The 23,818-nt window shown below is 35.8% G+C and overlaps 1 long non-coding RNA gene across 3 annotated transcripts in view; it reads left to right on the forward strand.

Moving 5' to 3' along the window:
* Positions 1 to 23,818, forward strand: part of LOC106504728 — a 211,556-nt gene that overhangs the window by 11,517 nt on the left and 176,221 nt on the right. For all 3 annotated transcript variants that reach the window (XR_002346807.1, XR_002346805.1, XR_002346806.1), the window contains exon 2: positions 4,585 to 4,666. This is a non-coding gene — a long non-coding RNA (uncharacterized LOC106504728). The remainder of the gene's footprint in view (positions 1 to 4,584; positions 4,667 to 23,818) is intronic.

Below are 23,818 nucleotides of genomic sequence, written 5' to 3' on the forward strand. Positions count from 1 at the left end.
CTGTGAGTGTAGAGTGAGGGCTGGCAAATTTTTTCTATAAAAGGAAAGATAATATACACTTTAGGGCTTGAAAGCCAGACAGTCTCTGTCACACCATTTAAACTTACCCTTGTAATGTGATCTAAAGCTGTAGATAAGACGGAAATTTTGGGGTATGACCGTGTTCCAGTGAAAATTTATTTACAAAAGTAGGAACCAGGTCCAGTTTGGCCTGCAGACTGTCATTTGTTGACCATGTTTTACAGCATAGGAAATAAGCTTGTACTGAAAACTACCAAAGGACCATTATTGATCCCCATTTGTATTTTTTTAAGCATATATATGTATACATGTATAAAGTCGGGATTTTGAATATGATTCAAAATTTCTCTGTTTTACAACAACTGCATTTCTTTTCTTTTTACCTTAGGACTGTTTGTAATCTTAAATTTTAAACTTTGAGGTATGGTATGATTGGGAAGTGAGGATCACCTTAAATTGTAGTCTGTAGTCTAGAGGGATTTTAGAGAGTAGGAAGGGATATTCAGTTGCCTAAGGGCAAGTGGTCAGAATGCACTTATTTCATGAGATCACTTGGCCCCTGCTGCCAATTTCTGCAGAGCAACAGGCAGGAATAGCCTCAAGGCAATATAGGGTAAAAGCAGAAGCTATTTTTTTCTAAACATTTATTCTTTCTAGTTGTTATAAAATTTCTCTAGCCATTTGGTACTTAGCTTTCCTTTTGCCATTATCTGTACCTCCTTTTTATATTATATGTTAAAATTATATAATATGTTTATCAATTTTTTTTCTGGCTAGGGTTCAATTTCCAAGGATTATGGAACCCCCAGTGTACGTAAATAAATCTGAAACTACATTATGGAAACTAAAATCGTATTTTTTAACATCACACTTATGGGAGAAACAAAATGAAGGGTTAGCTTTAAAATCCTTCATAATATGGTACATGTGAGTATGTGAGCAAAGCCACTGGAATGGAAATTGCTTATACTAAATGTGAGAGTAGGTTTGTGAATATTGTGGCATTTGCCACAAACTTGTAATTACCTACCATAATTTGGAGAAACTGCTCAGTCCAACAACTGTTTGTGACAATCTACTCTTTTGTTAAAAAATATATAACATGGAAGAGTTGGTCATATTTTAATCTTTATTAGGTGTAAGTACACAATTTACCTCAAACTAAAAACACATTAATATGGGTAATAATGAATGCATTAACATTAAAATGAATCTGACATTGAATTTCATGCTAGAATATGAAGAGAAATAAGAAAATAGATACTATACACACACACACACACATACATATATATGTTTATATATTTGTCATGTTGGACAAGTGTTAAGTAAAATGATGTGATATTCAGTCTGGGTTTTAACATTTGACTTTTAACATTTGAAAATAAGGAACAATTTGAACTGTAACTTCCATCATCAACTGATGTATGGGGAATTTGGAGAATCCTACCAGAAGAGTTGATTCTAAGAAAATGAATAATCTTACCCACAGCTAACATTTTATTTTCTATTTTAACTTTATCAAGATGATGAAATATAGATTACAAGACATCCTTATTTTGTATTATGCTAGATGAGCATTCCTTAGCTATTATAATTTTTTATAAATATTGTTTCATTGGGGAGTTCCCACTGTGGCACAACAGGATTGGCAGCTTCTTGGAAGCTCTGGGCACAGGTTTGATCCCTGGCTGGGCACAGTGGGTTAGAGATGTAGCTTTGAAGCAGTTGTGGCTTAGGCAGCAACTGTGGCTCGGATTTGATCCCTGGCCCAGGAACTCCATGTGCTGCAGGGCGGCCAATAAAAGAAAAAAAATTGTTTTATTGGATGAATAATACTTTGTTCTATGAATAGGCCAAATATTATTAATTATTCCTCAGTGTTGCCCTTCAGGATTTTTCTAGGGAATTTTGGTATTAAAATTCCTGCTTTAATAAACATCACTTACTCCTCAAAATTTATTGAAAAGTAACTACGTGTCAGGTACTTTAAAAGCTACAGAGAGAGACTGGTGAATAAGACACAGCTTCTGCCATGTTTAGTCAAATTAGAGAATTTTTTTTAAAGAATTTAAACTTTTATTGACCCTTATTATTGCCAAGTTGCCTTCCAGAAATAATGTACCATTTTATAATTGAAACCAAAGTATATCAGAGTTCTCCTCCAAGCACAACAAAGAAGTACATTTAAATATGACGTCTTAAATCCTGGTCTCTTTAAAGGGAATTAAAAGGTGTCTTCATTTAACATGTATTCCTATAATGTTTTTCATAATTTGCTATTCATTTTGCTTTATAAAATAAATTACTCATATTTGTGGTAAGTTTACACATTTGGGGTCTCATATATTTTTGGGTTGTTGCTGCTCTTGTGAAATCCATTTGTTTTTCTTTATAAGCACCTACCTTTCTTTTATATATATTTTCTGCTTTATCAAGAAACTAAATAAGCATGCATAAAACTTTAATTCTAATTTCTTCTTGGCTCTTCCTTCTACTTCTTGGTCCTAATTATGTTGTATCAATTGACATAGTACCACTAGGGCAGGGAAAATAAATTATTTTTTCTTCTGAATCTAGCATGATGCCTGAAATTGAGATAGTATTCAACAATGTCTGCTCAATTTCATCCCACATAGTAGGTCTACAATTAAATATATATATATAATCTTGGAAAGCAATAATAAATGGTTTGATGCTGCAGTCTAAAACATTGTTTTCTAAAATGTAAAATTTGGTACTCAAAGATGATTCTAGGGGGCTCAGAAGAGAATACTTAACAGTAAAAACAAAAACAAACAAAAAAACCCCATGAGAAATGTTAAAAAAAAAAAAAATCAAACACTATGGTAAGTGTTGTGGCTTAACATTCATTTTCTGCTCAAACCTTTCAGCCTGTCTCTGCCTCTACTGTGCATTGTTCTAGAAGCTCTTTTTTTTTTTTTTTTTTTTTTTTGCTTTTTAGAGCTGCACCTGAGGCATATGGAAGTTCCCAGGCTAGAGGTCAAAAAGGAGCTACAGCTGCCAGCCTACGTCATTGCCACAACAATGCAGGATCCAAGGTGCATCTGCCACGTACACCACAGCTCACAGCAATGCCAGATCCCCAACCCACTGAGTAAGGCCAGGGATCAAACCCAAATCCTCATGGATAGTAGTTGGATTTGTTTCTGCTGCACCACAACAGGAACAGACACTGTCTTATCCACAGTTCTGTGTGCAGTGATTCTCTATTTAAATGCAAGCATTTGTTAGGTAACATAGGCAGAGACCCTCTTCATTTTAGCTCTTTCTCTGCCAGCCAGCACAGTCATGGAGGTAGGTCCACATTAGTGTATCAGTGTCAAGTCCATGTGTGTAGAGGAACAACAATTATATCATTTGAAGCTGCTACAAATTCCTAACCCTTGGATCACGGTTACTTCAGTGTCTTGATGAAGTTAACTTTTCCAGTGGTGGCCTCCTCTTTTCCTTGCTGATTGTGGCAGAAGTCACAGTGCCCATGGTGGGGCACTTCTGTTTCTATCACCATCACCCCCCAATAATTCTGACAGCACCTAATTCCCTAAGTGTTCTTGAAAGAACTGGGGTGCTTAATAGTTCCTGTAAATGGCTGCTGATAAAATTTTTACAGGTGATAAAAATTATTTGACTTTCATTTCTCTTGCAAGTAAAGGAGAGATTCTATGGTTGCTATCAGAATGTCTCCTATTTAACATCTTCCTTTTGAATAGAGAGTGGTCTAGGTGAATAGTCACATTTAACAAGCGTTAATTCATGGTGATTTGATTAACACAGCACTATTTGGATACAATATAGATTCTCTTCAATAAAGAAGATTAAAATCTAAAATGAGTCAGAAGTAGTGAACCCAATATAATTGGAATAAAGCAAAAAAAAAAAATCAGAACTTGGCATATACTAAAAGACAAAGGAAAAATAACAGGATCTCAGCGGTCCTTAAGCATTTTGATATTTTATGGTACTCAAAGCCCTTATTAAAAGAAAGAGTGCATTATCTGTACTATTTAGTTGGAATATTCCAGATGTCTCTAGTCTTTATAAACATATCACAACATCTTAATTCTTTGTTTATTTGAATTACTCCTTAGTCATGTCTCTTTTTCATTCCATTCTTAATTACTGAGTCTGTGATTAAAAATGGCAAACATGTGTTTTGAGAGAAACTAAGCTGTGATTTGGGCTGTGGGTAGTAATTTCAGAGTGGGAGAACATGTTAACCCCTTCCCTTCCACCCTACTCATGAACTTCAAACACAAGGAAACACTAAATACAAAATAAAGAAGCAAAACATAGAAAAATGAACTACTTTTCAGTTCAAATACTTTGTATGGTGATACCAAGGAGAAGTTTCTGAAGAAACAAATAAAAATGACTGTTTAATATTTACAAAACAATGTTCAGCTAAAATAACACAGGCAGCCACAGATAGGGTATTACGGTGGTTAAGACTCTTAATTTTTGCTCTTAAAGAAAGATTAGTTTTAGAATCTGACAATCAGTGGATCCAGTCCTACTGACTCTGCTTCCTCCTCTCTGCAGGGTCAAGTGCAAGTCATTTCAATATCTCACAGTTGACAGCTCCCATTTGTAAAAGGAGGACAATCAAGGCCACGTGGAAAATGTAAGTTAATTATCATCTGTCAGCATATGAGACCCACTTTAATAAGAAAAAGTTCTAGGTATATTTAAATCCTGTTAATTATGTTTATACTGGGGAAAATTTGAATATATACTTTCAATTTTCATGGAAGGGAAACAGTTTTATTCATTTAAAAACAGCATTGCATGGATATATGTGTAGAATTTCAAGAATAATGGTAAATTTCTAAAAACTTCGGAGAAAAATAAAAATATAAAATAAATACATTGAAATATTTATTGTTAAGTCCAATGCTATAATATGATTGCGTTGAAAGAAAATACTAATATTGTATTATTTTTTAAAAGAATAAATTCAATGGAGTAGATTCAGACAAAACCATATGTTAAAATTGAGTTCAAAGCAAATAAGCCATATAAAGTTGAAATAGAGCCTATGTAACTAGTCAATAGTAACATAAAAATATTTCAGAAAATCTAAGTTTTATTGGTTCCAAATTAAAAAAAAATACATTTGAATAAATCTTAATGTCATGTCAGTACTTTCAGGAGAACCAAATATGTTCCTGAATATTACTAAATTGCAACCACAATAGTACCCTAAAATCCTATTGCTTGGTTTTGGAGGGAATCTATATATTAAATTTGAACAATATATTATGAATATGTTTCATTGCTCTTGATTCAGGAAATTGGTGTTAAAGCAATAGTCCAAAATTTTTCTGTTCCCTATTGGATCTGTGACATGTTATTTTTTTCTTTTTAAAAAAACCCATGATTTGAAATAAGCACCCTTGTTTTGATAACTTGTATTTCATCTTTGCCTGTTGAAGGGTACACTGTTATTGTTGCCTCATTGCAAACTACTTGCAAATGGCAAATGTCTATTTTTCATCCTCTTTTTAATGATTATACTTATTATGTAATTAAAAAACTCGACATTAAATTGATGCTCTTAAGAAGGTTGGGATGTTAAGTTGTGGCTCAGCAGCAAAGAACCCTACTAGTTTCCTTGAGGATGCATGTTCGATCCCTGGCCTTGCTCAGTGAGTGAAGGATCCAGCATTGCTGTGAGCTGCAGTGTAGGTCACAGACACGGCTCAGATGCCAGGTTGCTGTGGCTGTACCTGTGGCGCAGGCCAGCTCCGATTTGACCCCTAGCCTGGGAACTTCCATATGCCTCAGCACCAGAGGGTGCAGTACTAAAAAGAAGGTTGAATAAGATGATGTAATGCCATTCTGATTTATAGCCAGTTGTCTATGTCTTTAATAATTTTGCCAAAATTTGTTATAATTTTGCTCACTTTGAGCATTCTGTGTTATTAATAGCACAGTTTTGTGCTCTGTGAATTCTAATCCTTACAGTCCACCAGATGTTTCTTAGAATTAAGTGCTTTCTTTTTATCTGTCCTGGAGGTATATTATGATTTTCAGATTGATTGAGTGCTTGATTGATTGATTTAATAACTGATGATGAGAACTGAATCTTCCATGCTGGAAAGTAAACTCAGTAAGATAGTGCCTATAAAGTGCTTGGTGAAAAGAAGAGTTTAATAAGTGTTAGGTGTTTTTCCTACTCCTGAGCCAAAATTCAATAGGAGTACAAATAAATAAAATCAATCGCAGGAGTTAGTTATGTTCATTCTTTAAATTAAAAAGGACCTGGTAAAATCTGTATATTCGATCACCTTCTGCTTAACTTGGTAATACTACAAAGTTAAGGGCCTAAAACAGCAGATGTTTATTTCCTCACAGTTTCTCTGGGTCAAGAATCTGGGCACAGCTTAGCCGAGTCCTCTGCCTCAGGGTCTCTCAAAGTTGCAATCAACGTGTTGGCCAAGTGGTGATCTCATGTGAGATGCAACTGAGGAGGAACAGGCTTCCTAACTCACAGTGTTATTGGCAGAATTCATTCCCCTGTAGTTTGCCAGACTGAGGACCTCAATGTCCTGCTTGCTTTGAGATAGAGGCTGCCCTCAGCTCCTTGCTATTTGATCTTCTCTACATGAAAACTCACAATATAGCAGTTTGCATTTCCAAGTATAGAAAAAGGAGTCTCTTAGCAAGATACATCACAATCTTCTGTAATATATACACATAATCTAATACATCATGTCATCTTTGATTAGAAGCCATTCATAAGCCCCACCTACACTGGAGGGGAGGGTACCAGACAAGGCATGAATACCAGGGGGCATGGATGATGGGGGCCACCCTGGAGTCTGCTGCCACTCCATGAGAACAAAAATTATAAAGCAGTGGCTGTATTTCATTGTTTAAATTCATTGCTTCCTTCCTACTGCCTTATGTAGTGAAAGGCAGCTTTTTCTAATCAAAAAATTTGAGAAAAGCTCTATTGTAATTTTTTAAGTACTATAACAATGGACAGAGATAATATCTTGGTGTTGCATAACAGTCTTAGCATTCACATGTATTAATATTTGTGAATATTGTTACTTGAGACTAGAAAATGGATGGTAGAACTGTTATAAATTTCAAGATTATAACTCTTAGAGTTTAGGTTCTAAGTGAAGCCTTAATGATAGTATCCTAATTTATATTTGTTGGTTTTTTTTTTCACATTTTTATATTTTTTTAAAAAATTTTGCTGGGGTATAGTTGATTTACAATGTTGTATTAGCTTTAGGTTTATGGCAAAGTGAATCAAATATATATACACACACACACACATATCTATTCTTATTTTCCCATATAGAGTGTTAGAGGACATTGAGTAAACCTCCCTGTGCTATATAGTAGCTCTCTGCTAGTTATCTCCCCTTTTTATAGTAGCATGCATGTGCCAACTCCATCCTTCTATCTTCCCCACAGTTTCCGCTTTAGTAACCCTAAGTTTGATTTCAAAATCTTTGAGTCTGTTTCTGTCCTATAAACAAGTTCTTCTGAATCATTTTTAAAATAGATCCTGCATGTAAATGAAAGACTACAATATTTGTCTTTCTCTGCCTGGCTTATTTCACTTAATATGATAATCTCTATGTCCATCCATGTTGCTGCAAAATGTATTGTTTCATGCTTTTTTATGGCTGAGTAATATTTCATTGTATATATGTACCACATCTTCTTTATCCAGTCCTCTGTTGATGGACAGTTTGGTTGCTTTCATATCTTGGCTAATGTAAACAGTGCTTCAATGAACATAGGGGTGCATGTATCTTTTTGAATTACAGTTTTCTCTGGACAAATGCCCAGGAGTGGGTTTGCTGGGTCATATGGTAATTCTATATTTAGTTTTTTGGGGAACTTCCATACTGTTCTCCATAGTGGTTGTACCAATTTACATTACCACTGATAGTGTAAGAGTGTTCACTTTTTTCCCTACTCTCTCCAGCATTTATTATTTGTAGACTTTTTGATGATGGCCATTTTGACTGGTGTGAGGTAATAACTCATGGTAGTTTGATATGCATTTCTCTAATGATTAGCAATGTTGAGCATCTTTGCATGTATTTTTGGGCTCTTTGTTTTCTTTGGAAAAGTGTCTAATTAGACCTTCTGCCCACTTTTTGATTGGGCTGGGTTTTTTTTATTATTATTTAAAGAGGCGTGAGATGTTTGTATATTTCAGAGATCAATCCCTGTTGACTGCTTTGTTTGCAAAGATTTTCTCCCATTCTGTGGGTTATTTTCCTTTTTTTTATGGTTTTCTTCGCTGTGCAGAAACTTTAAGGTTTAACTAGGTCCCATTTGCTTATTTTGTTTTTATTTTCATTAGGGGATGGATTAAAAAAAATATTGCTGCGATTTATGTCAAAGAGTGGGGGGGGTTTTTTGGCCACACCTGTGGCATGTGGAAATTCCCAGGCCAGGGACTGAACTCATGCCACAGCAGTGATCCCGATTGCTACAGTGACAATGCTGGATGTTTAACCCACTGTGCCACAAGGGAACTCCCTGGTATGTATTTATGGATGACTTCAATACTCACCCCCTTCCAACTTTGGCCACTATTTTAAATAATGTTCTAAGTGAAAAATAATTCATATTGGATGTTATGGTGAGTAGGGGAGGGATCAGCTGCTAATTGCACTGTGGCCAGGACAGTCAAGTGCAAAGAGCACTGTACTGAAGTTATCAAGATGAATGGCATCACAGGTCAACCAGAAAACAGATGCCAAAGATGAATGTCATTGGTGACACAGATCATTTCTTGAAAAACAAGTTATGAACCATTTTATGGAACATGTTTACAAGCACAGTGTGCATAAGATCTGGTAGTCAAGAGAACATCTTCACAGGGGACATACAAACCAGAACTCCATACACAGCTTGAAAATACAGCTGCCTTCTATTCTCAAAATTGCTTTGCTCATAACTAAGATGGTACCTCCTGCCCCAGCATTAAGCAAATGACACGCATGCTTCTTACAGACCCTTCTCCCTGGAATATTCTCTTCTTGCAGTATTTACCTTGATTGTCAGAAATTACTTGGTGTCTATGAGTTGCCGTCTTATAGCTCTTCATTAATGCGGTTCAAAGTAATTTTCATACGGCAGTGATTTTACCAAATGGCATATATTTAACGCTATAATCATTATCACTGATAATTCTCCAAACAATGACTGTCCATGATGGGGAATGACATTTTTATCTTTTACCCACTAGACAATCCCCACTTAGGTTGATTGTATGTACAGAGAGCATTTGCAAAATGAAAGTGGAACCATAAACATAGCTGTTGAGTATTTATGTATCCATAGAGGGTTGAAACAGCAAGCATCCTAAAACCAAAAGCTGTAGTACTGTATACAAAGATATTTAGCTTTATGAAAGAAATATCCTTGACAGTGTTAGAATGTGCACTGTGTGTTTGTAAATGAGCTCATAGAGAAGATGCTATCTGATAAAAAGAAGCCTGGTGAACACCGCCATAAAAGTCTTCAGGTTACAGAACCCCAGTGTTTAAACTCCAGTATGTAAAGAGCTTGTATGTCATTATTCCTGTGCCTGCAAGAAAAGGAAGAACAAACTGAAAAAGCAGTGACTCTTTTGGATTCATTGGAGACCTGACAATATAAGGTAACTTGTTACCCTGAAATCTGGAGAGAGAGACAAATTCAAAGAGTGACAGATGAGTTCTACCTAGCTGGAACAGAAGCTTCTAGAGCCATAAACTGTGAAGAATATTTAAATGGTCATTTTATTGAGTTGCTGGAGGCTGAGTGTGGATTAGTGTGTGCATGAAAAACACATGGGGCTTCAGTCTTGGAATGACCCTTATGTATTCACAGGTTTTATTTCCAGGAGCTCTGCTAGTGCACATGCAAATCCTCTAACCTTGTGATTCTGGCAGGAGGAGGGGAAGAGTAAACTTTGTGTAATATGCACTGTGGATTCTCCACAACAAAAATCTACTCTTCAAGGGGAAACATTTTTACTCAGAGTCTTAGCCCAAGCAGCAAAAGGAATTCTTCCCAGCCCAGCTCACTCTCCCCTCCCCAACCTAAGGTGTATGGGAGCGGGGAGCTAAACAACTTTTGAAGCACCAGTCCAAGGCCTTACCCAGAGTTGTAGAAGAACTACAAGACTGAGATTGAATTATAAGATTACAATACTGGTGACAGTGCTTCTTGGTCTGTTCATTATTCCTTGCCCCACACCTTATGATCACCCAACACACTTAAGTCCAGGAAAATGCTGTAACATTATAAAGAAAAAAAAAAAAAAAAAAAAAGCACTTGGAATTGTCGGTTATCTTTTCCTCGACTGATTCTTTACCTAAATTATACAACTGAAATAATTTTACAATGAAAAATAAAGCATACATAATTAGCTCTTACACAAATAGCCTTTTTTTTTTCCATGTGATTCTGTAATAGGAGGAGGCATGAATGCAGCTATCAACCAGCCATGGGTAGCGGCCCCTCCCCTAAGCAAAGGACCTCTTAGTGATTGATCTTAGTCATTCTGCTCAGTCATTGGTTGGCATCACAGTGGGCCCCTCCCCCTTCCCTTCCTCTATCTAAAAGGAGCCGGAAATCAGACTGAAGATGGTTTTTTGAGACACTTTGCCACCTTCTCGGTCTGCTGGCTTTTGTGTGTGTCTTTTTTTTTTTTTTTTTTTTTTTTTTGTCTTTTTAGGGCCGCATCAGCGGCATATGGGGGTTCCCAGGCTAGGGGTCTAATGGGGCTGTAGCCCCCAGCCTATGCCACAGCAACACCAGATCTGAGCTGCCTCTGCAACCTACACCATAGCTCACAGCAAAGCTGGATCCTTAGCCCATTGAGCGAGGCCAGGGATTGAACCTGCTATCTCGTGGTTCCTAGTCAGATTTGTTGCTGCTGCGCCAGGATGGAATTCCATGCTGGCTTTCTTATTAAGGTCATCATTCCTTGCCCCAACGACTTGTCTCTGGATTTATTGGCCTGTCACATGACCAGCAGAGCAAGCTTGGATTGGGTATCAATTTTAAGAAAGGAATAATTTAAGAAATTATTCATTGTGTTATAAATAATTCTGAGGATAAGAAATAGGTAAACTTACTTTTACAAACCTTATTCTATGATCAAAACATAAATCTTAACAATTAAAATAATCTTTAAACTATATCAGTGTAGATTACTACTACATAAAAATAGTTATATTTCTTGACATAGTGATAAGTTCTCTTCTAATTTCATTAAGATCGTTAAACAAGCACTTATTGTTTGTTTATTGATATTTATTTAGTATATTCTGTTATTTTTATCTTGTGGTTTGTTTGACGTAATGTGAAAAAAATTGAAATACTTAGGCACCAATTCTTAATAAGGTGATAATTTTGTCCCTTCACTGTTAATGCTATACTATATTAATACTAATACTACTATTAATTTTGTCATCCTAGTACAGGGTGAAGCTTAGATATTTTTGTTATTTGAAATATATATAATTAATATTCTAAAAAATAGCTAGAAACTTCAACACATGGGGCAAAAAGAGTTTAGGCCCTGATATATCTAGTTCCAGGGTCAGAGAGAAGTAGGCCATTTAGTAGTCAGGTGATATTATAGATACATTGATGTCAGAGTCCTATTTAGAATCTAAACATTCCAGTCGTTGGGCTTGTGTCAGTACTCCATGAGGGGAGAAGAAAATACTACAGGCAGACCGTAGAGACATCCTATGTATTTACCTCAAAGGCTGGTGGTACTTAGAAATAAATAAATAATTCACGTGGAATGTTTTACATAGTAATAATGTTACTGCAAATGGAAGCTCTATATTGATTAAATTAGAGTAACAAAAATGGAAGCTCACATCTACCCACCTGTCTTCCCTTCTAGAGCTAAACCTTTAAGAAAAATCATTTCTAAAAATGTTGTTTTTCATAGTAGCCACATGGTGGCAGACTTTACCCAAAAAGGATAAACATTTCTAAAAAATCATTGCCAATATCATCATTTTTCTTAGATGATTTGTAAAAAACAAAAGTTTATAAAATTAAACCTAGAAAGTCAATTTATCTTATTCATCCTTTGAATCTAAATATACAGAAAGAGAATTTCATGTATCAAAAACAGTTCTGTTTTGGTATCAGATGGGGGTGTCTTTCTTGCCCCAAATAGTGTTCTGTAGAGTGGAAGGAGATGGGTCTTTCATTTTACTTGATAATTTTTCTCCTCTGAATCTCTTCTTTTGACCATTTCAAGACAGCTTCTGCCTAATAGCAAAGATCATTTGATTAGAGTTTAAGGACATGAATATTGGGATCAAAATCACAAAAACTAGTAGGCTATTATTCTGTCTATTACTTACACTCTTGTGTCTTATTTTCATCAAAATACTTTTAAAATGCTCAACACACATGTGACTGTATGACACAATATGTTTTAGCAGTAGTCTACTACTAGTCTAGATTTTGCTTTCTGCTGCATATAAGTAATTTTCTCCAACCAGCTGGTAGTGTTTTCTAACCTATGCATGGAACAACTACCGCTTTCTCTCCCATTGCACATCACCCCCCCACACACACAATATATACAACATCCTTGTTTTATACAGGGATCATTACCATATATATATATACATATAGAGTACTATATATATGAGGATTATTACAACAAATTGACTTCCAAAGTAAAATTACAAAGTTAAAATTTCTACCAATTATAATCTTATCTTTAATATATTAAAGATATATATTATTTATGTTTTATATGTTAATAGGTTTCACTAGAGAAGCAAATACAGTATAAGTAAATAAACAGCTTAGCCAGTAAGAGAAAGCACTGGTCCCTGAGGGGCACTAGCAGAAAGCAACTTAATTGTCTTTTGTGTCTGCTCACACCATGGCCCCATCTGCAGTTAGTCATTTGCATAAAGTCTTGGTGAATTGCAGAGTTGTGGGTATTCCCAAATTCAATCCAGTCTAATATAAAATCTTTAGACTCTCCAGCAAGTTAAAGCCCTTTTACTTGCCCCATCTTGGACCTGCCTCAAAGGTGTGTGCAGTGTGGTGAGAGGGTGGTGGTTGATGATTTCTTTGTGTCTCCATTCCCTATTTGTGCTACTTTGTCTCCAGGTTTGGAGATGGGGGAGGAGCAGCAGTGAAAGACAGAAAAAGTCTTCTTGAGGGGCAGAACTGTAATCGGAGGTGACAGTTGTCCACAGCTGTCTGTTTTCCAGGGCTCTGTAGAGAGTCTGTGCCCCAGGTCCCCAGCTGAAGTTCTCATATGGGTACTGACTTTTCTGGCTTCTCACTTACGCCTCCTTCCCCTGTTATTTTACTTTACGTTCATATTGTCTCTGCTGAGGTCATCTCACTCCTGTCAGAAAACTTTCCTATTCAAGCATGCTCACTTTCATCCAGGTGTCCAGGGATGACTTATGGAGAACCTGCCTCTGACTCTGTCAGTGGAAATATATAGCTAACTTCCAGAGAAAGCTCTCTTGAAATATTTATTCTAGAAGCAACCTACTTTTTATACATTCTTTTTTTAAAAATATAATTTTCCATCATGGTCTATCCCAGGAGATTGGATATAGTTTCCTGTGCTATATACAATAGGACTTTGTTGTTTATGAAATATTCTTAATGTAATAGTTTGCATCTAATAACCCCAAACTCCGAGTCCATCCCTCCTACTTGGCAACCACATGTCTGTTCTCTATGTCTGTAAGTCTATTTTTTTTTTTCTTGTGGATAAGTCTTTTTTTTGTTTTTTTGTTTGTTTGTTTGTTTTGTTTTTTTGTAGATAGGTTCATTTGAGCCATTTTTTAGATTCCACATGTAAGTGATAGCATGTGGCATTCATTTTGCTCTTTCTGGCTTACTTCACTTAGTATGAGAATCTCTAGTGCTATCCGTGTTGCTGTAAGTGGCATTATTTTGTTCTTTTTATGGCTGAGTAGTATTCCATTAAATGCATGTACCACATCTTCTTAATCCATTCATCTGTTGATGAACATTTAGGTTGTTTCCACGTCTTGGCCATTGTGAATAGTGCTGCAACGAAGATATGGGTGCATGTATCTTTTCAAATTATAGTTTTGTCTGGATATATGCCCAGGAGTGGGATTTTTGGATCATATGGTTATTCTATATTTAGTTTTCTGAGGAGCCTCCATACCACTTTCCATAGCTTTTGTACATATTACATTCCCACCAACAGTGTAGAAGGATTCCATTTTTCCCACACATTTTTCCAGCATTTGTTATTTTTAGACTTATTAATGGCCATTCTGACCAGTATGATGTGGTACCTTAGTATAAATTTTTTATTTTTTTAAGGGCCACATCTGCAGCATATGGAGGTTCCCAGACTAGGGGTCGAATCAGAGCTGTAGCTGCTGGCCTACACCACAGCCACAGCAACACGGGATCTGAGTCACATCTGTGACCTACACCATAGCTCAAGGCAACACCACATCCTATAACCCACTGAGCAAGGCCATGGATCAGACCCATGTCCTGGTGATACTAATGGGGTTTGTTAACTGCTGAGTCATGATAGGAATTCTGACCTTAGTGTAATTTTGATTTGCATTTCTCTAAAAATTGGTGATGTTAACCATCTTTTCATGTGCCCACTGGCCCCCCCGTAGGTATCCTTTGGAGAAATGTCTATGTAGATCTTCTACACGTCTTTCAATTAGGTTTTTTTTGTTTTTGGGTTTTTTTTTTTTTTTTTTTGAGTGATGAGTTATTTGTGTATTTTAGAGATTAAGCCCTTGTCCATTGCATTTTTTGCAAATATTTTCTCCCATTCTGTGGATTGTCAAAACAACCTCCTGATGTCAGACTTTCTAGATCTGCCTCCTTCCTATTCAAAGTCCAGGGTACATATATCACGCTCTCTCTCTGGCTTACCTGAGGGTGAAATGCATACCACCCTTTTCTCCACAGTGGAGTCGTGGGTAGGGGACACACACAACACAGTGGGCTTTTAAAAATGAACTTCACATTCACTCTTGGTCTTCTCTTGAGTAGCCTAGGTGTGGGTAATAAGCTGATGCTGATAGAAGTCAGTTCCCCAAATTCTGAGTAGGTAGCCTATTATCTCACTTTAGAATATGAAGATTTTGAGGGTTTATATTATTATTATTATTTATTTTTGCTTTTTAGGGCCATACCCACAGGATATAGAGGTTCTCAGGCTAGGGGTTGAAACGCAGCTACAGCTGCCAGCCTACTACAGCCAGAGCAACATCAGATCTGAGCTGTGTCTGTGACCTACACCACAGCTCACAGCAACACCGGATCCTTAATCCACTGAGCGAGGTCAGGGATCGAACTGGCAACCTCATGGTTCCTAGTTGGATTCCTTTCCACTGCACCATGATGGGAACTCTGAGGGTTTATATTATTGATCTCAGCATTTGGGACGTTGGTGAAATTATAATACAATGGAAATTTCATATTTACATCTTATGCTAGACACAGTTGGATTCTGTTAAACTGAAAATTATATGCAATAAAAAAAATCTTAGACCAGTCATGTAGTAGTTAAAATATAAACATGGTAGTTGTTCTAGGTTTGAATGCAGATGAGATTATTCGCTGTGTGACTTTGGGCAAGTGACTTAACTTTTCAGAACTTCTTTCCTCATCTGTAAGAAAGAATTGTCTCACATATTTCTTGTATAGAAGTAAATGAGGTAATGCATAAAAGTACTTACGTAGTATCTACCACATTAAGCATGTTTAATAAATGGTAATTTTATTTTATTTCTTATTATTTTTTGTCTTTCCTAGGGCCGCACCTGTGGCACATGGAGGTTCCCAGGCTAGGGGTCTAATCAGATCTGTAGCTGCCAGCCTACGCCAGAGCCAAGGCAATGCAGGATCCGAGCCCGCATCTGCAACCTACACCACAGCTCATGGCAATGCCGGATCCTTAATCCACTGAGCAAGACCAGGGATCAAATCCGCAGCCTCATGGTTCCTGGTCAGATTTGTTAACCACTGAGCCACGATGGGAACTCCTAATAAATGGTAATTTTAAAACATCTCTATTTCACTCTTCTTCTGCAGCTACACTCTCAGTCCTCAAACCGGTCCTATATGTTGTCAAATTGATGCTGTCAACATCCCACATTCATCACATGCCTAGCCTCTGTAGGAATTAGCAGTGCCTCCTTGTCCTGAGTCAACTGTAAATGTTTTAGCCTAACATTCAATATTGTTTAAACTTTCTACCAAACCGTCTCTTCAATTGTATCTTTATCTAGAATCTTTCTCTACCATACCCGAAGTATTTTAATAGCCCATGTGCATTCTTTCCTACTTTCCTTATACTGCTTTTGGTACCAAGCACCTTTTTCTTTTCCTTTAATTATCCAAATGTCTCTCATCCAAAAGCCTATATTTAAGCCAATAAATTGTCCCTGACCTCTTAAACCTGCTGTAGTCTCAAGCTTATCTCCCTAATGACTTCCTTTTTCTTCTTAGTTGGCATACCATCCAAGCTGAGTCACTCTTTCTTGCAGATGTGGAGGAAAAACAGGAAACTTCCACCTCTTTCTGTCTCCTGTGGAGCCCCCTCCCCCCCCCCCTCTCCCCCACCACCCAGGAAAGTAGTTTCATTTTATGATCCTTTACCATTGACACTAATTATTAGAGAAATGCAAATCAAAAGTGCAGTGAGGTACCACCTCACACCTGTCAGAATGGCCATCATTAAGTCTACAAATAACAAATGCTGGAGAGGGTGTGGAGAAAGTGGAACCCTCTCACACCATTGGTGGAAATATAAATTGTTATGGTCACTGTGGAAAACATATGGATTTTCCTCAGAAAACTAAATATAGAATTACCATATGATCTAAAAGTCTCATTCCTGGGCATATATCTGGACAAAACTATAATTCAAAAAGATACATGCACCCCTATATTTTCTTTTAATACATTTTCAAGTAATATTATGCAAAAGAAAGAAGCTCACCATATATTTTTAATAAGAAACACATGAATAGTAGATGCTATTTATAGCAATTTGGTTATAGCAGTTACACAGTATTTTCTAATAGCAATAGAAATTTTCTAAAAAATTTCAGTGTCTTGAAAAGGATTTCTCTTTGTTTACAGACCCACAATATTTACAGATTTTTAAGGCTCAAATATTTTTAGAGACAAAGGCAAACATTTTTATTTAAAATACACTTGTATCTCTCTAATTCTTACTACCTTGGGGCCCCCAAAATGATTCAGTAAAAATTAAAAAGAGCAACATTTAGCAAGTAATGATAGCAACCAGGAATAGAGGGTATAGGGTTTTTAATAAAATAGAAAAGTGAGGCTCTTAGCAGAACTAATAAAGAAGGCAAACATGCCAAGGAAAAAAATTACTCAATTAAAAGGCACTTTAAAAATTTATCTGGCACTGTTTTCACAGTGCTTTAGGCTGATTTGTAAATTCTGGAAAGTTACAGACAAGAAAATGACATTTGTAAAAACTTTGGGATGTCTAAACCTAGTGAATACACATTATTAAGTTGGGTTGATGATATTTTAACATAGTTTGCAGGCTAGTACCTAGAAATTGAACTGGAATAACTGAGCATTTAGCAATGGAGGAACTTAAGAAATAACATACTTCATTCCAACATATGAGGGACATAAGGCAGAAAAAAGTAAAGCAATGTGCCAAAAACACTCTGCTAGAAAGTAGATGAACTGGTTTTAGAATTCACAGTGATGCTGAAGCATGGTACAGTGCCCTGTAAAGGAGCTTAATTAAAATAAAATGAATGTGAAGTGTTCTGTTATCACAGCATAGTATCATTGTAGAACTTGGAGTATCTTTCGAAATCATGTAATGCAACCTTGGAGTTATTGAGTCAAAATTTTAGAAATAAGATCTAGAAATTTTGAACCAAGATGCTCCATTGAGGCTCTTTTAAAAAATAAGTAGATCTTTGGATACTGATGAAGATTCATTTTTAACTCCAATAATTTTAAAATGTACTTTGTAAAGTAAGACCATCACAGTATGGAATATACCCGTGTTACTTACAATTTAGTATCAAGCAATGGAATCGGTGAACATGTATACAAGTGTCTTATAGAATCAGTCAATACTTATTTAATACACATTAGCTGTGTCTCAATTGCTAGGTGATATGAAACACAGATAAATTTGTGAAAAAAATTAGAGAAAAATTATGAAGGGAATTGAACCTATATAAGATTACTATCAATATGCTAAGAGACAAAACAGAGACTTAGAATTCTGGTTTCTTGGAATAGGAAGTGAGGAAAATGAGAACAAAAGAACAACTAGAGAAGAATCTTCATAACAGTTTTTGAAACAAGAATGACAATATTATTATTGATGGCTTCTCAATTGTCTTTCTCTCTTTTTTAATAAATAAACTTTAGTTTATAAACCAGTTTTTGGTTCACAGCAAAACTGTGAGGAAAATTCAGAGAGATCCCTTATGCCACTGCCCCCAGACAGCCACAACCTCCCTTATCATCACACACCACAAGAGTATATTTGTTACAGCTGATGAGCCTATGTTGGTAAATCATAACCATTCAAATCCATAGTTTAAATTAGGGTTTACTATTGGTGTCATACATTCTCCAGATTTGGACAAACACATAATGTCATGTATCCATCTTTTTAGCATCATGTAGAATAGTTTCACTGTCCTAAAAATCCTCTGTGTTCTGCCTGTTCATCCTTCCCTCCTCTGTTACCCATGGCAACCATGGATCTTTTTAGTCTCCATGATTTTACATTTTCTAGAATGTTGTATAGTTGAAATCATGCAGTATATAGCCTTTTTAGACTGGCTTCTTTCATTTGTCATATGCTTTTAAGGTTCTTCATATCTCTTCCTGGCTTGTTTGGCAACAAGGAAGCCAATGTGGCAGGAGGGAAATGAACCATAGGAAGAATGAAGAGATCAAAGTCAGAGGGCTAAAGGCAGAAGTGAGTGAATCACATAGGCATTGTAGGCCATGGTGAGGACTTGGATTTCATCCTCATTTTAATCTTCTGCACTTTTTTTTTTCCCCAAAGAAAATAAATGATCTACTACTCAGGTTTCTCCAGATAAACAGAGCCAACCAATAGAATATAATACGCTCATATAATAATAAGTTGGCTTAGGCAAGTCAGATCTGCTGTCAGCAAGCTGGAGATTCAGGAGGGCCGTGTTTCAGTTTGAGTCTAAAGACAAGGATAGCCAATGACCCAGCTCTAAGGCAGTCAGGCACAAGAATTCTTTGACCATACAATATACAAAATTCTCTCTAAGCCTCTGTTTTGTCTTTTAGAGTATTGATAGTAAGAGACTATATAAAAAGGAATTTTTTGTTCTATACAGATCTTGAACTCTTTGAAAGAGGTCAACACACCTTAGGGAGGGCATTCTGTTTCATTTATTCTATCATTTCTCATTCAGAAATACTCTCAAGGGAATATCTGGAATTAATATTTTACCAAATGTGTTGGCAGCCCATGACCCAGTCAGTTTGACATATAAAATTAACTATCACAAGTGTCATTTCTTAGGAATATTTCTTTATCTAAATTACTACTTAGAAGAAATGAATATGTACCAATTTTACCACTTCATAAGTAAATTCTGCATAAGAGCATCTTTTTTTCATGTATCTGATTAACAATTATGTACCAATTCTCTTAAAAATTTACCTGGATTCTAAAATTCATGATTCTACCCATACCACTTTAAACATCTGAGCAATCTATCTTTATATGAATTTATATATCAATATGACAGCCAGAATTTATTTTCTTTCGTAATCTTATCATTTACCCTATTTAAAAGAAGCCTCCATGGAATTCTCTTGTAGTGCAGTGAGTTAAGGATCCAGCCTTTTCACTGCTGTAGCTTGGATTCCATCCTTGGCCCCAGAACTTCCACATACCATGGGAGTGGCCGAAAAGAAAAAAGAAACCTCCAAATGTTCATTATGGAGAAACTAGATGACATTCTTTAGAACTTTATAAGCAATAGCCTAGGGAATCAGAGCTTAGAAAAACACTGTTGAAATGACATGGTCTCTATGTGTTCACTCCCTGAATCATGTGAACTGAAGTATATAGTGTTACCTCAGAGGAACCCACATCTTAAAACTCTTGAACATAGTTAATTATGCTGACTTTTCAGATATATGCAATTATATACAATAATTATAGCTACTTGTTTATTTTTTTGAGTGCTCATCTAAAAATTGTATTTTATATTTAAAAAATATAATGAACTTAATTAGAATAATCTTGCTTGTACTTGTTTGCTTTACCCTTGTCTTACTTGAATTTTTCTTTCCTTTAATGAACATATCTAAAATATTTTAGCACCAGCATTTACATTTATGCTGTAAAATTAACTTAATCATCTCTATGATTATTGAATTATCCTTCCAAGGGGCACTAGAGCCAGGCTTCACTGGGTCTGAAGAGCAATTATTCACAACTCATTGCAATTCCATGTTCATGTTGAAATAGTTTGAAATTGCCACGATGGGAATATTTATACCACATACATGAACAAATGCAACATGTCAGGCTTCCCTTCCCTTCTCCTCCCCCACCTGCCTCCCAAATACCTTGCAAGCTGGCTGTGAGATATTACTGCTTATTACCTGTATTTATGGATATTTCGTAGTAAATAGACAAATAAAAATTTATTGCATTTAAAATTTAATATTATTTCAATGCAGCTTAAAATAATAAATATTTTTTTATAATTGTATCCTGTCAAAATGGAAATTTCTGCCAGTTTTTAGATCTTTTGCTTTTTGGTCAACTCTAGGAAATTCAGAAAGTAAAAAGCACATAAATTAAATGTGAATAATAATAGTACCTATTCTAAAGAATTGCATCAAATATTAAATAATCAGTGCAATGCTTATTCCAATATCTGCTTTATAGTAAGTACTTAATAAATATTTTTGCTAACAGTAGCAGATTCAGAAATAATTATATCTATGGTAAAAGAATATTATGTAACTGCTTCCACCTCCTTGCAGACTCCCCAACCCGCCAACATATTCCACTGTGCAAGGAAATTTTACATGCTTGCATACAAAAGTACTGATTTTATAAAACAATATATAATAAAATACACCAGAATAAGATGTACTTCTAATCATTTCTCTCTTCATACTTATATGTATACATATATCTCATGCACACAAATAAATGTATGTATTTGTTTTCAGCAAACTTACACCATATCTTTTAAAAGGTTAAAAAATCTAGTATTTCATGGTCAGATTTCCAGGCTAGTATATATATATATATATATATATATATATATATATGTAACTCAGTACATATTTGTAGTTCCGTACTTCCTTACTTGAAACTCTTAGGACTAGATGTGTTTTGAAATTCAGATTTTTCTTTTTTAATTTTAAAAAGGTATTATGCTTTACGTACTGTATATTATTATAGCATTCCCCATTACGTCTTGGGTGGCACCCATAATCAAACACATTCATGTTTCTGCAGGGCCCTGAATGCATAGTCACACTAAATAGGATAAAGAAATGCTATGAATAACCTCATGTTTGGTCTGGTTAAGTTTTATCTTCAGATAAATTTATGTTAGATTTACAGAAGAGATTATGGATCCTTATAATCTCCTGACTTTTTAAAAGGCCATTAGTAATCATTATCTCTAAAAATGCACCAAGAAATGATGGTTTGAACAAAGTAGAGAGGAAGTCAGTTCAAAAGACCACAGAGTTCTCTGCAACCCCAGTGAGCTCAGAAGTGGCATGACTCTTCAGGCAGGTAAAAGATCTGTAGAATAATGGTCTGCCCAAGGTCTTTGTGACTATAAAATACAAACCAGGCACAGAGCCATATTCAGCTTCTTGATCAAATCCTAACATGTATGCACCACAGGTGTGATTTCTGTTCACTCTGGGAAGCGGGTGGTGCAGAGAGAGCTGTACTAATGAGCTGAAAGAGTAGTTCTGAGTCATCTGAAGAAAACCAGCGTGGGAAAATTCTGCCAATGTAGGGGAGAAGCAAGAAACAACAGGTTACTGGATGTGCTACAGTGTTTCAACATGTAGAAGCAGCACAGAGATGCCTTCACACACTTTCAGAAATATTATGAAATAAGGAAAGATTGTATCCTTGGACTGATTTTGACCTCTTTGAAAAAATTCAAAGAACTGAATATATAATAGTCATGAGAATAAAGCAGTATTTCTCATGCTGCATGCAATAAAATATATTCTTTTTGAGAAATCAAATCCATCTGCTTATGTCCCCATAATCATTAGATACTATGTAGGCTGGCAAACACTAAAGATGTCATCTTCTAGCTCAGAGAGCTCTGTCATTGCCTTTGGTTTCCAGGGAAATGGTTGTAAGTCAAGAAAAATGAAAGTTAGAATGCATGCTTGTATTCACACATTTTTTATTTGCACATAACATGTAATACTTTCAAATGTTTCACAGTAGTTGTTCACTCTCAATTAGTTTATTTAGTATTTCACCATAGTTTTATATGTTTTACAATGTGTTTAAGCTATAGCACACCCCCCCAAAAAAATCAATGTGTAATTTTCAAAGGTGAATGAAATAAGGGCTTATCAGTTAAAAATCCACAAGATGAAATAGAGGCAGATTTAAAACCAGAAAACTTGATTTTATTCCTGATGCTGTCACATTTGAGTCTTGGATCCTTTTTCTAGCTGCTTAACTTTTTTGAACTTACTCTGTCCTTGTCAAAGAAAAACTGTGATTTTGTGTGTGTGTGTGTGTGTATATGTGTGTGTGTGTGTGTGTGTTTCTTTTTAGGGCCACAAGTGGGGCATATGGAAGTTCCCAAGTTAGAGGTTAAATCAGAGGTATAGCTGTCAGCCTATGCCACAGCCACAACAACGCTGGATCCTAGCCATGTCTGTGACCTATACCTTAGCTCATGGCAATGCAGGATCCCTAATCCACTGAGTGATGCCAGGGATCAAACTTGCATTCTCATGGGTACTAGTTGGGTTCTTTACTGCTGAACCACAACAGGAACTCTGTGAATGTGTTTTTATGTTGAATAATAACTATGAAGAGGTTTTAGAGAAATTTAAAGCACTATTATTTTTCACTCATTTTCATCAATTGTATTTATCAAACATTTCTTGAGTACATTAAATGCCAGACAGTGCTAGCTCCTGGAATGTATCAGATGTAAAATGGGCATTTTTGGAAGGCAGAATGGCGAGAGTAAGATGGGGTATGAAATGCCAGTGGGATATTCTAACAGACTATATTGCTTGTATCCTCTATTGCATATCCTGTAGCAATATGTGTGTGAAAGAGGGAGTGTAGTTTAAAGAAAGAAATGTGGGTTTATTAGCTCCATATCAAAGTAAGCGAAAATGCTCACACTGGGGAAATGAATAGAGAACTCAAAATTAGGGTGCCTTTGGAAGAAGAGTCATCTCCAAGTGAAATGGAAATGAAAGCAGGAGAGAATAAGGAGGGAAGAAGATAATAAAAGACTAATATGGATTATTAGTAAGTCTCACAGTGAACAGACACCAGCATGAAAAGGATGGTAATCCAGGGTATAAAAATAAATGAAATGAGGTAATGAGTAGATGCTGGAAATGACTATAGGAAAGTTCTTTGTAATGTAACTACTAAAACAAATGACCTTTTATGTTTTACGTATCTCTAGTTGCCTCTTTTAAATTGTTTGTGGACTATCAGGATTATCTATGAAGTGTTGTGCATGGT

This window comes from Sus scrofa, chromosome 8, assembly GCF_000003025.6.
Source record: "Sus scrofa isolate TJ Tabasco breed Duroc chromosome 8, Sscrofa11.1, whole genome shotgun sequence".
Lineage (NCBI taxonomy): Eukaryota > Metazoa > Chordata > Mammalia > Artiodactyla > Suidae > Sus > Sus scrofa.